Genomic DNA, 14802 nt, shown 5'->3' on the forward strand with positions numbered 1-14802 from the left:
TCATAGGTCAACACTCAACCACTGAACCATGCCGGCTGGGCCTTACCTCCTTCACATTAAATCTTGATGCTATCATATTTGCCCCCCCTCAATTACAAATGTCCCAGCCATATAAAGAAAGAGAAGGGGCTGGGAGGGGGATAGAGGGAACTAGTTATGATATGAGACAGTAAGCCTCAACAAGTAACTTTGTTTTGCTTCTACTTCTCAGTTTTTTTAAAAAAATAGCAATAGAACTATCAGGATATTTTTTCTGGAAAAGATGGAATCAGGAGGAAATTTTTATTCCCTAGAGGTTCAGATGAGGTGTATCCCTATAGAAAAGCAAAATCTATCCTTAAAGTGAAGTTTCTTGTAATGTGGCCCCCTGCTGAGAGCACTGCTCATGCCGGTTGTGTGTGCCTTGTCAACCTGATTGTAGATAACCTCTTTGGGATTGTGGATGACATTTTGTTTGTGTCCCCTAAAGCACTTAACACCCTATAGGACAATATTTGATTTTCAGGAAATATTTGTTGTGTTGAATTGTTTCTAGTCACCTTATCTAGTGTCTTTATTTCGGATTCTAGTGTCCTTATTGTTTTTAAATTCTGGATGGATTTTTGTTATACTCACCCTTCAAGTGTGAGAAAAGAAAGCTTAAAAAGACCTTGAGAGGTCGTGTGGCCTGCACTCTTCTTAGAGACAAGAACACTGAAACCTCAAAAAGCGAGGTTACTGACATAATTAATGGAAGTTACAAGTGTAACTGATTCTAAATCCAAGCTCCCAGACTTCAATTTTAGTAATTGTTCCACTAAAATGATACTCATTCTCTAATATCGTCATTTCTTATCTATCTGCCATAACAATCCTTGCCTATTTCCTTATTAAGTATCAATCCTTTAAGTGATTGTCTGTTGGGCTTTTTTTTGGGGGGGGGGGGCACTTCCTAAAGTATATCTTTATTCATTATTAAACATGGTGTGTGTTTAGCTAGAACTCTGCTCAGTATCCCACACACAGTGCTCTGCTTGACATTAGCTACTGAGTAGTAATGTAATGAATAGATACATGAAAAAAAGTAAATAAATGGAAGAATAACTGAATAATTGCACAGGACTGTATTTTGTGAGCTGACATAGACACTTTAAAAAGCCAAGTAATTCCAAAGAGTAAGTCTCTAACGAAGAATCCTTTGGCAAAGAAAGACATTGTCACAGAAATTCTTAAGGTATTTTCTGCTAGAATTGTATGTGAAATAACACACCTGCTCTTTAATTTAATAAAACTAAAGAAGACAATCATTGTCATCTCCATGTCGTTGATAGACATGGAACATCACCTCTATTTCCCTGGGAGGAAGAAATAAGAGCCAACTTCCCTTTGATACATGATAAATACAAGGAAGAAACATAGCTAAAGGAATCATTAGAGTTAACTCCAAAGTTCTCACTCTCTCTTTTTAATACTATGTTTATTATTGTAAAATGAGTTTTATGTATTGGTGGTTTTGAGGATGTAAAATTGAAAGAGAAAATATCTAAAAATTTTAGTGTAAAGAAGCATACCACAACACATTTGATAGAATCCTATATAATAAAAGCTAATACAGTGGTGCCTTGACTTACGAGTGTCCCGACTAACAAGTTTTTCGAGATACGAGCCATCTCTCGGCCGATTTTTTGCTTTGAGTTGTGAGCTAAAATTCGGGTTATGAGCCAGCTTCTGATACCCCACCGCTAGTTGGCGCAGCAAACGTCACAGTGAACGCCACATCAGCCCAGCATCACGTGTCTCACTCATTCACTTTAAGATTTGACATACGAGTAATTTGAGTTACGAGCTCCATCACGGAACAAATTAAACTCGTAAGTCAAGGCCCCACTCTATGCTAAGTGTCCAGTCATGCAGTTGGCCATTCAACTAATCAAAGTATAATATGCTAATGATATGCTAAGGCCTCTCAACTGCTTCCTATGACATGCACTGACCACCAGGGCCAGATGCTCAATGCAGGAGCTCCCCCTGGTGGTCAGTGTGCTCCCACAGGGGGAGCACCACTCAGCCAGAAGCCAGGCTCATGGCTGGCGAGTGCAACGGCAGTGGCAGGGCCCTCTCCCACCTCCAAGATAGTGCTAAGGATGTCTGACTGATGGCTTAGGCATGGGGAGCAGGCCTATGCTTTCAGTCAGACATTCCCCAAAGGCTCCTGGACTGCAAGAGGGCGCAGGCTGAGCTGAGGGACTCTCCGCACCGAGTGCATGAATTTCATGCACTAGGCCTTTAGTAAGAACATAAAAATAATTAAAAGGCAACTTTGGGCACTGATATATGTCAAATTGTATTTCTAATTGGATATACACTGGGTATTCAGCACCATTAAGCATATATTTTCTAAGCAAAAGATAGTCTTTCACTCAATCAAATATATTGAATGTCTAATGAGGATCTACTATTTCCCACATGTGCTTATTAGTTGTATTGGAAAATCCTGACTTTATGGAAAGTATGAATCTCCTGAACATCTTAAAAACTGTAAGTAGGTCTTATAGTAATCCTATATAATAAAGAAGTAATATGCAAATTGACAGTCATGCCCTTGCACAAGATGGCCACCCCAATTTGGTCAAAGATGGCTGCCCCCATGTGGTCACAAGATGGCACCATAAGATGGCCGGCAGGGGAGGGCAGTTGTGGGTGATCAGGCCAGCAGAGGAGGGCAGTTGGGAGTGGCCAGGCTTGGAGGGGAGGTCAGTTGGGGGCGAATGGCCTGGCAGGGGAGGGCAGTTAGGGATGACCAGGCCAGCAGGGGAGGGTAGTTGGGGGCGCCTGGGCAAGCAGGGAGGCCAGTTAGGTGTTGATCAGGCTAGCAGGGAGTGATCAGGTTGGCAGGCAGAAGTGGTTAGGGGCAATTAGGCAGGCAGGCTGGCAAGCGGTTGGGAGCCAGCAGTCCCGGGTTGTTTAAGACCACAGGGATCGGGCCTAAACCGGCAGTTGGACATCCTCAAGGGGTCCCAGATTAGAGAGGGTGAAGTCTGGGCTGAGGGACACCACCCCCCCCCGCCCCAGTGCACAAATTTTGTGCACCAGCCCTCTAGTTTCTAAATATAAGGAGCTCCATTACTAGAGATCATTATTATTACCAGGGAACCAAATTCAGTCCAATTTTTTTTTACTTGCAACTTGAAGTTAGTTATGAGTTAGGGTGCTTGGAGTTGAGAGTTAGGTTGAACTATAGCTGACAACATGAACAAATAAACTCAAAGTCAAGAAGAAAGTGACTAATGGGGTAAAGCCAACTCATTTGGAAAAAAATAAAATAAAATAAAAAAAGGGAAGAAAGAAAAAAGAAAAAGCAGAAAAAAGGGCTTTGATTCGGTCAGACTTTTGGATCATTGAGTTAAGGTGATACAGAATTAGCTGGGAAATTAAATTAATTTCCATCTCCCTTAGTAGAATAAAATAGGTGCTGGCCCAGACTGCCTACTTTGAAGCCATGTGGAGAAATGAAAAGCCATGGATCTCTAGAGAAGAATGATCCTCATCTCCTCCCATTCTCTGAACTCACACCTGATAGAATTGCTTAACTGTCTGTGCTGTTTTCCTAAGCTTCAAAATAAAAATTCTTGCCCAGTTATTTCAGTCTTGTGATATCACAGCATGATATTACTGAACATTTCATGACAGTAAAACATTATACACATATAGATATTGTTATTATTCTCAGATTACATGAGTATTATTTTCTGATGCATTGTTCTGCATAGGAAACTTCAATAAAGAATGATTAAAGGAAAAGCACTGAAAACTATAGATTATTATAAATTCTTGAAGCAACAAAGAAAAAAATTCAAGTTGTCAGGTTATGACAGCCATCCCTGAATATCATTAAACTCCATTCCTTGGTCTATTAATTATGAGTGTCCTTACTTATCTGATCAAATCACCATATACGCTGCAACAAATCTGTACTTCCTAGAACATATTACTAGTATGTGTTTCCCTTCTGCTTAAAAGTCTTTTGACAGAATCTTTTTTTATATATAAATGAAAGCATTTAATTTGAAATGTTTTGACCCTTCATAAATTGGCTATAAACTCTAAACCCAACCTTTTCCCCTTCCCATGGTAGGATAATGCAATCCTCAGGGAGTCCCCAGAAGACAGCATCATAAGATTAAGTAGCATTTCCTCTTATTGTAATACCCCAAGCTATTCTGCTTCATCTTTGAAAGGAAGAATGTGATGTTTTACTTTCTTCTTTATGGCTCCAATGTCACCAGTATGTATAACATACCTTGCATTTAATAAGAATGCAAGAAGTATAGTAAAAATACTATGCATTCTGATTCTTTATATTATAAATCGGAGTGTACAATTTCAAAATATCTGCTTTTATGTGTAGCCTTAATTAACTATATAAATATATCACTTAGTACTCTTATTGTAAAAAAATGTTTTAAATCAACCCAAAATGACTTAAATAATACAAGGGCTTTTTTTTTTAACTTATAGGACTAAAAAGACAAAATAAGAAGATCACTGAAGTCAAAGGTTTTCAGTGTTCTCAAATGACCAGATTCATTTTTCTGGAGCCTTCTCAATTTGCCCTCCTCCATGTATAGGCTTTATCAGCAGGTTATGCTATAATCTTATTAAAAACTAAAGACACAATGCACAAATTGATGCATGGGTGGGGTCTGGCAGGCCCGCCCCGATTGGGGCAATCAGGCTGGGCTGGCTGAGGGGAGGGGCTGTGGGCAGTTGGCTGGCTGGCCCTGCCCTTGATCGGAAGGGAGTTATCAGAGGTGGGGCCAGCCAGAAGGAGGGATTGTGGGTGGTTGACGGGCTGGCCCTGCCCTTGATCAGGGTGGGGGGGCTCATTGGGGGTGGGGCTAGCTGGGAGGAGGGGCCACAAATGTTTGGCCTGCGGGCCCTGCTCCCGATCAGACCCCCCACCACAATCATTTGGGCCCCCCCCCCCCCGATTGGGGGCGGGGCTGGCCGGCCAGCCTCCCTTGGCCCCTTTCCCCTGGCCCTGCTGGATTGGCCCCCATGGGGGTGAGGGCTGGGCAGACCCCTCCCATGCACAAATCCATGCACCAGGACTCTAGTTTTAAGTAATTGAGGGGGCACTTTGGTTGATCAAAGGGAAAGTGTTTCCTATTGAAGCTGTACATATAAGCAAGGCTAAGAATCACAAGGAGTTTCTTATTTGTTTGTTTTGCTTTGGACCCCTCCTCATTTCATTCACTGAACAAATACTTATCACTTACAGTGTTTCAGACACCATTACTAGTGCTAAAATTTGTAAGTAACCAAACGTACAACAGTCCTTTCTCTTGTGGAGCTCACATTCCAGTGGAGGGAGATAGGCAATTAAGAGGGCACTTTAGAAAATGCAGAATATGGTTCATAGTAATAAGCCTGGAGTTGAGTAAACGAGGTGGAAAATAGTTGGAAATGGATCGAAGAAGTAAAAAGTGGGAGGAAAATCATGTAGGTTATTGTGGACCATTGTAAGGGCTTTGGTTTATCTTCGGTGAGACAGAAACGAAGAAACTATTGGAGGAAACATTGGAGAGTTTAGCAGAGGAAGGACATAATTTGACTGTTTAACAAGATTATTCTAGTGCTGTGAGATGGAACTAAATATGGGCAAGAGCTGAAGTAGGAATGTTAGGAAGTTATGGTAAATATTACAGATAAGAGTTGAAGATGGCTAGGGGGTTGCTGTACAGTGATGAGAAACTATAAGATTCTGGATATATCTTGAATGGAAGGCTTATGAAATTTGCTTGAAGGATCTGATGTGGGATAGAAGAGAAAGTGGAATCAAGAGTATCCATGAAGTTTTGGGGCTGAATAACTAGAATTATGGAATTGCTATTTCTTGAGATGGAGAAACTAGAAGAGGATCAGGTTTTGGGGGGAAGATCAGGAGTTCAGTTTTAGATAAATTGTGCATGCCTTTTATGTAACCAAGTAGAGATGTTGAGTAGGTAATTGGATATTTGAGTCTGGAGTTCAGGGGTGAACTCCAGAATTGGGACATACAGTTGGGGCTCTTCAGCATATAAAAATGAGTATTTGAAGACATGATATTTGATGCAATTAAGGAATGAGTGTAAATAGAAAAAAAGACTAAGCATAGCAGTGGGGTACGACAACATAAACAGTTTGAGAAGGATACTAAAAAGCAGCCTTTGAAGTGTGAGTTAATTTTACCTCACTGGAAATCATGTGGGTAAACAAAATATTTTAAGGTTGAAGGGTAAGCTGTCAATACATTGAATAAAAGAGAACAAGTCATTAAGGTCACTGATGTCCTTGAGAAAGGCAGTTTTCATGGAAACATAGGGGCAAAGTTTTGATTAAAGGTAGTCCAAGAAAGAATGGAAGAGTGTGAAGGTAACAGTGACAATCGTAGCCATAGCTATTCCAGCCACACATCCAGATTACATAACATCCAAGGAGAGAAAGGTAATTATCTTTATGCTGGCATGTAAACACATAGGTTGAAGTTCATTTGACCTGGGCCTGCTTAAGTCACCTGTATCAATCACTATGGAATGAGATGGCCTGCATAGTGGCCTGATTAGCTTAGCTGAAATCATATGTTCTCCCCTCCCTGCCAGTAGTCAGGTGTGGAGTCATACTTCCCAGAACCACAAGAAACCCCAAATAGAAATAAGGACTGCTGGAAAGAATAAGGCTAACATGATATTGAGAGATGAGAAAAAATTATTCACAATTGGTGTATTATAAATCTTAACTATAACAATATGAGTTTAACACAACACCTGACCGGTATATCTACACCAAAAATGTTTGCTGATTCTTGCTTTAACCATGTATAAAAGAATTTGTTCCTTTAGTTCAGTCCATTAAAATTTATGAAGAGAATTATATTTTCAGCATGAAATATCTTTTAGAAAAGTATATATAGCTAGCTATAAATATACTAAATTGTTGTACTGTTTCTGGCTATAAATATCAGAAGTATAGAATAACTCTTAGAACATTCATCTCTTATTAAACTCTAAAGACTAATTTTTAAATAATCCATAACCTAGAACATAAAATGATGCTTTTATTTCCATTACCCATTCTTACTAAATGCTATCTACTAATGTTTTTTCTTTAAAATATCTCATGAATATATTCAGTCAAAATCATAGTAAGCAGATAATTTAACTTTTTTGATTTAACATGGTAATGTGTAATTGGAATGTAAACTTACTTCTCAATTTAAGTTAAATTAAAATAAATCATGAATGCAGAATTGTTTCTTACCTTATTTTCTCCTATTCCTTTGCCAATACAAACAAATTTTCTCCAACTCACTATGAAAATGTGAATATACCTGTTGATTTATTTTACAGAACAAATTTTGCCTTAATCTTTCCCAAGCATGTGATCCAGGACAATTCTGACCATGAATGAAAAAGAGGAAGACCAAAAAAAATACATAAATTAGAGGAGGAAAAGAGGAAGTAACCCCTATTGTCATAATTGGACACTGGCATTTACCAGTGTCCAATATAAGAACCAACATAAGCTTTGGAATTGCAGAAAGTATTGTCTGGTCCATTCCAAATTCATCACAATAAATCATTATACTTCTGCTCTAACACAACATTTGGATCACAGTTATTTAAGCATTTGTCACAATGCATGCTTAATGTAAAATTTATTTGATAATTTTACCTATAAAGGGGTGTTTTTTAAAACCACTTTATTAAAAAAATATATTTGAAAGCATAAAATGTTCTAAAACTAAAACTCTTATGGGGGCACAGAACATCCTTAGGAATGGAGTTATGAGATGACTAACAGGTCTCCAATAAGATTATTCTATTGGTGCCATAGCAGGTTTGTGGACAGAGCATTAGCCTGCACACTGAAGGGTCCCAGGTTCGATTCCAATTGAGGGCACATCCCCGGGTTGCAGGCTCAATTCCCAGTAGGGCATGTGCAGGAAGCAGCTGATCAATGATTCTCTCTCATCATTGATGTTTCTCTCTCCCTCTCCCTTCCTCTATGATTGCTCTATTGGAGTTGATATTACTTGTTAGAAGTCCATAAAGTTTGAGGTTAATGGCAAGCTCATATGGATCTTGATTGAAACTCCATGGGCAAGAAAATTCTTGGGCTCAGAAAAAGTTCTTACCAAGAGTGCAATGTGTAATTAAAGTTTTTAAGAAAGTACATGGAAAGGGATGTGGGAGCATGACGGATAGTGAAAAGGGTCAAGTTCAAAAATCCATCTGATTTTGAAGCCCCAGAGCCATCAACTTCCTTATGTCATGAATTGTTAAGTCTACTGCAGATTTTCTCCATAAAAAAATAGCCCAGATTATATTACAGAAGCCTATGACTTCCTCATGTTGTACAGTGCAAATTGTACCACAGCAATGCCCCTGCCCTGTTTTTATTGAACTTAGTTTAAAAAACACACATGGTGGTATTTTTTCCCATTTTTTTACTTGAATAAATAAGATAGCAGAAGAGTGACTAAAACCTCACCAGAGTCATCAAAAGAGGAGCAAACCTTAGAAAACCACTCTGTATCAGGCACTTTCTTGTCTATCTTCTTATTTTAGCCTCTCAATCAAACTGGAAATAGGTAATCTCTTGACATATTAGAAAATTGAAAGTTAAAAAATTTTATTATCACACCTGGGTTGATGTACCTTTTAAGTTGGACCTGGAATATGATTCCAGTTTCTTTGTTTTAGTTACTTTGATTTTTTTTTTAATATTTTTTAAAAAGATGTCTTCTTATGACATCCATGAAAATCCTTTGCATAGGTACTTTACATCTATAATGAAAGGTACTTTTATGTTACTAAGAAAGAGACCCAACAGCATGAATTGTCATGGCTTCTTTGTCATAAAACATCACAGTTTTACAAAGTATTACTGAAAAACCTTCTGGACTTTACATTTTCTTTCATATACAACTTAACCATGAGAAGGAAAACTATCCTCATTACTTTTTCTGGTGGTTATTTTCATTTTTCTTTGGACTTTAGGCACGTACCTAACAAACACAAAAAATATAGTTCATATAATGACACAGCCGACTCTTTCACCATTCCTTCGTTCGCTTGCACCCAGGAGCCTGTCTTGTAATTATGATTACTAGGTCATCTCTCCATTCCATGTGTAAGTATTTACAGAGTTGTTCAAAAGTTATGACTAATAAACAGTTTCTTTGAAATTAAAGGCTGAAAATTATTTGATATATATTTATAAAACCTAAATTGTGGGTTACATTATCAAACCAGGAAATGAGAACAATAAAAATCTTCGGTGTTTTCCAAAAGGTTGGGTAAGGACATCATTTTTTAAGGGAAGTATTAAGCAATCTTGCCCTGAATAGTTGCTAGTCTTAGGTGATGCATTTTAATTGCCTAGTTTCTGGAAGTCTTCACTCAAGAATTTGATAAAACTGCTTCTCTTGTAGCGATTCTATCATTCCATCTCCACAGTCTAACACAGGGCCAGGCACATTTACACGCTTGCCTGTTTCTTGATTATGCTTTATAATAACTAAAATTATGCATGTATGGATCAGGAGGCTTTATATTCATGTTTAATGATATATAAGTATTTTGTTATAAAATACTTGTTCTAAATTAGCCAAGCTGTTTTAGAAGAATCAAACACATCGCATCTCCCTTATTCCTTATTTACCCCATTTCTAGATTTCTTTTCTTCAACATGACCTTAGTTATCTCTTGTCCCATCTCTTGTTTCTGTTAGTCATGATTTGTTCTCAGCCCGCAGGTGCCTTTTCCAGAACTGTTTGCTATTGCTATCTTTGAAATATTGCCTCCTCTGATTAACTTTTACCAGTAACTTTTACTTTTCTCCTGTAGCTTTTATCACTATCTCAAGTTAAGTTTCTTAGTGAAACACAGTATTTTCCTTACAATGAATTCCTTCCCAAATTTATAAGGTCAAGCTTCATTCAATTGTGTGTGTGTGTGTGTGTGTGTGTGTGTGTGTGTGTGTGTCTACAAACAGAAGAAAGCTCTCTCCACATATTCATCTGTATTATGGTGCTTCTTGATTCATATTTCTTTCTTCATTGTTTTCATTACTCAGGTCTGAGCTCTCAAACTAGATTGTAAACTTCATCAGAACACTTAAAGTAGTATTCATCACAATAGGTGCTCAAACTATATTGAAGTGTTTAATTAAAGTTAAAATAGTAATTCCCCAGTAGATTAACTTGATCAGTCTGCTACTACAATATGAGCTGAGATTTTGATTCTCCATCAATAATGAAAAAATATGGAAGAGAACACATGTTTAACCTGCCTATGTAGAAAGGGGAGACTTAGTTCTTGGTATCTGATATACACACTGAGGTGAATGAATACCAGATATAATCTTAGGAGGAAATGATTCGCAGAGATGACCTTCTCTGGGAAACATTCAAATCCTCAGTACTGTTTTGTGGCTAAAGATGCTTCAGACTGTGAGGTTGAAAACTTCACACACAAGAAAATACTTTAAAAGTTTAAAGTACTGAATTAGAAGTTCATGAAGAGATACTTTATTATTGGTATAATTTATGGATTTGAGGTTATTGTTGTCATTATTCTTTGGCTATATTTGCAAATATGCCACCAAATGTCAAGAGATATGGAACATGCAATAAATTGCCAAGACCAGAGTCAACAGAGATGACATTTCTTAGAGAGGGATAGGATCTGTTCCTCCATGGCTAACTGTAAAACCAGTAGATAGGTTACCTGACATGGAAGGTAAAAATAAGTCTCTTCCTTCCAAAACTAATATTTAGTAATCACATGGGGGGGAAATGGATTTGCAGGCTCTCATGGAGGCAGAGCCCTTTGCCATGTACAGCTCATCTTGACTGAGAAAGAGAGAGGAAGGATCACTCAATTACAAATAACGAGTCCTGAAATTCTTAGTATTTTCATTTAAGCAAAACTGGGATTTTTTTCTTCTTATTTCATTTCTACTGTAGTCAACTCTATAAAGTAGAAGTGTAACATTATTTCCATTTATTCTAAAGTGAAAACAATATTCAACAAGATCATTAGAGACCCCATGTCAACAGACAGTTCCACATTACCTGACCAAGTGGTTTTACTTTTTTACATTCACTTTCTCTCTTCTCAAATAATCTTGGGGGGGGGGGGTTAATAAATTCCTCAATGGTCCTCATGATTATTAGGGCATATATAAATAATATCTCAGTGGAATCACCTTAGAACTCAGAGATAAGCCAATAGATGGAGGAGGAAGAAGAAACAAAAGGAAGGTGAAGAGGAGGGTACTATGATAGCTGATCTTATTGAGCCCTATTTTGTGCTCTGTCCTAAGTGCTTTATACCAACTTACATCCTTTCATTTTAGCAACCTATCCTCTAAGGCAAAAATCATAATTATCCCATTTAAAAATTTAAAAAGTGTAGCACAGAACTTTTCTCCAATCAGCTTCTAATTATGTGGTTTCCCCATTGAGAATACGTTCTGTAATCAGCAAAGGGCTCAAATGACACAGTCTATTTCTTTGTGAGGTGGCTCCACAACTATTTTTTTTGTGAGCATGTAAAATTGATATTCTGAATGGGAGATGAAATTATGCATGCTGCTGAGCAACAAACTCTTAAAATGAGTTTCTTTTAAGAATATTTATGGTTATAACATTTTGCTTACCATAAATATATATATATATATATATTTTATAGACCCATTAGCCCCAAATGATCTCATATCTAACCATGTCAGACAGGTTTGGTCAGAACTAATAAGTACATGCAAACATTTTGCAATATTAAAGATCTAAGGAAAGAAATCTAGGTCAAATGTATCAGATTTCAGGTAGTTATATACAATATAATTTTATTCAATAAGCTTTACTGACTTAGAATATAGGAAAAGCAAAGATGGGCCAAGTTTCCTCTTTACTTCAAACTATCACACAAGGCATTTAAGTACATAATTTGTCTTCTTAATAAGCTATAATTTTATTATGTGTACAATCTCACATATACTTTTAAAAACATTTTTCTTCTTTAAAAATCACATTTTGCCATTCTCAACTAATTTCTTTTTTAAAATTGAGATATAACTGCCATATAACATTGTATAAGATTAAAATACACAACATATTTGATACATATATATTGCAATGTGATTGTGATTGTAGTGTTAGCTAACACCTTTGTTGAGTCACTTAATTATTTCTTCTAGTAATGGAAACAATTAAGATCTAGTCTCTTAGCTTAGTTTAATGTGTATAATACAGTTTTGTTGTCTAGAGTTACTGCGCCATGTATTAGTTCTTCAGGACTTATTTATCTACTAGTTGAAAGTAGGTATCCTTAAACAACAACTCTTGCATTCCCATTCCTCAGCCCCTGATAACCACCATCCCACTCTTTGTTTTTTTTTCAGACTCAGCTTTATTTAGATTCCACTATAAGAGATATCATATAGAATTTGTCTTTCTCTGTATATGTTGAATAGATTAATTCTGGGATCTCTATTCTGTTCCATTGGTCCATTTTTATGGCAGACCATACTGTTTTAATTACAATAGCTTTGTAGTATAACTTAAAATGAGAAACTGTGATGCCTCTGACTGTGTTTTTCTATCTTTCTTTTCCTTTTGTAAATTGTATCCCTTCCTTTTCATTTCCTGCTATGCTACCTCCCTGAATTGTGCTTTCCTACATGCATCATGGTAGTTGAATGTTCAACTTCATTTACCTGATGTTTTAATCTGCTGTTGAGAGACTGCTATAAATTTCTAATACTAGACTGTCCAACTATCTCCTGGGCCATGTTCTTCTATCTCATTATTGCTTTAGCTATTCAGGGTCTTTTGTGGTTCCATACAAATTTTAGGATTGCTTTTTCTATTTGGGAGAACAAAGTCATTAGGATTCTGATAGAGATTGCATTGAATCTATTATGTTTCACAGCTGATACTGAGGTTTATCAGTATCTTGCCAGCTGCACTGGTAGGTGAAATTCCTCACAGGACTGTTGGAGTAAAGTACTAGACCCCCAAATACCCAAAATGCTGTTTTTGTTCAAGTCTGGATGTCTAATCTATTGATTAAAAAGGGGGATATAAAGGAGAAACATCTGTGCTGCCCTGTTGCTATCACTCTTTCTGTGGTAGGCAGTTAAGACCTGAGCAGAGCAAGGACGATGGGCCAGATAGAGAAGGTCATCCAGGAGGAAAGCCTTGGATACCTAGCAAAGGAGGATTGATTACAGGGTGGGACCTTGCCCCCAGGGTGACCCTTCCTCCCCTAGAATATCACTGGTCATGTGGTTTAGGACCCCCTGACCTTTCCTTCCTAGAGATGACATCTAGGCATCAGTTGTATTTCAGTTCCAGGCCCAGAAAAGCAACAAAGCGGACATGGCTGACTTCAGGATCAACAGCATTGAATAAGGACCCCTGCCCCAGTGCCGACCAACCAATCAGTGGAGACCTAGACCCTGAAAGTATACACCTGGAAAGCTGCTGAATTAAGATTTTCCCCTGTGACCTCCCCTGAAATCTTCACCCTTAAAACCTTAGGACAAAGGATCCAGTGCCCTCGCCCTCCCCTGGGAGAATACCCAAGCTTTTCCCTTCTCTCTCCCTTACCCTCTCACCCCTGCCCCAGGTGCATTGCCATTACCTACCTTACTCCCAAGCTCCAAGGGCCCTTCCATTTTACCTATAACTTGTTTCCTAAGCCCATTCCTTCTACAAATTACTACCTGTGATTTACCCAATAAATGTTCCCTTATAGTTGGAGTCTTGGCTCTGAATTCTTTCCTAGCCAGAACTCAAGAACCAAGGTCCAGTCTGACGCCACTGGTCAGACACCAGGTCCCCTTCCCGCCATCGACAACACTTCCACATTTACTTCTTTATATTCTTCATAGTATCTTGCTTTGTCCAGTGTTATTAGCAAATCAATTAAAAATTAGCAAAATATAATGATAACAATCAATAAGTGCTTATAACATTGCAAGCACTGGGTGTTTTAAATGAATTAAGTTATTTAATAATAATTTCAACATTTCATGGTTATTAATATTACCCATTTTACAGATGAGGAAATTGAGGCTTAAAGAGGATGCTTAGGTTTTCTCAGTGAGTGGTGAAGCTGGGCTATGAACAAGAGTTGCTTGCTCCAAAGCCCACCCCCTAAAACACTGTGGTTACTTTTCCAATTTACATTAGCACAATCGGAAAGCATGAGGAATTAACAGTAATTAGAACAAATTTATTACTTTTAAGGCTATTTTTTCCCTTTTGATATATTTGGGAGATATTTTACTAAATAATGACATTATATTTCTAAAAATTTACTTGAACATTTTATTTTGATATTGTGGCATTTGATAATAAAAGTAGGTAAATTAATTTTCTGTTAATCATATCTCCTATTAGAGAGTATAATTAATTTTAATAATGGAAGATAGTGTTGGATTTTGTAACATGTATTATATAATCATTAGACTACATAAAGGCAATTTACCGAAAGCTAATCAATGAGCGATTCCATGGAAGGCTGTTGAGAATAAAAATATACAAATCACTACCTAGCTAAATAGTGTGACACTCTCCAAACCTTGTAGTAAAGCTTAGTCCTTCCCTAACCCATCATTACTAACATTATTAAACCTAATTATAGCAGGACAGCAATTAACTTAGTTCCTTGTAGAATTAAATGATGGGCTTATTTAACTCTGAAGCAGGTGATAAGATCTTTGAGGACGTTTTCAGTATAACATATTTCAGTCCTGCACAATTTAGAGAAG

Source organism: Myotis myotis, unplaced genomic scaffold (assembly GCF_014108235.1).
Source record: "Myotis myotis isolate mMyoMyo1 unplaced genomic scaffold, mMyoMyo1.p scaffold_m19_p_7, whole genome shotgun sequence".
Classification (NCBI taxonomy): Eukaryota; Metazoa; Chordata; class Mammalia; order Chiroptera; family Vespertilionidae; genus Myotis; species Myotis myotis.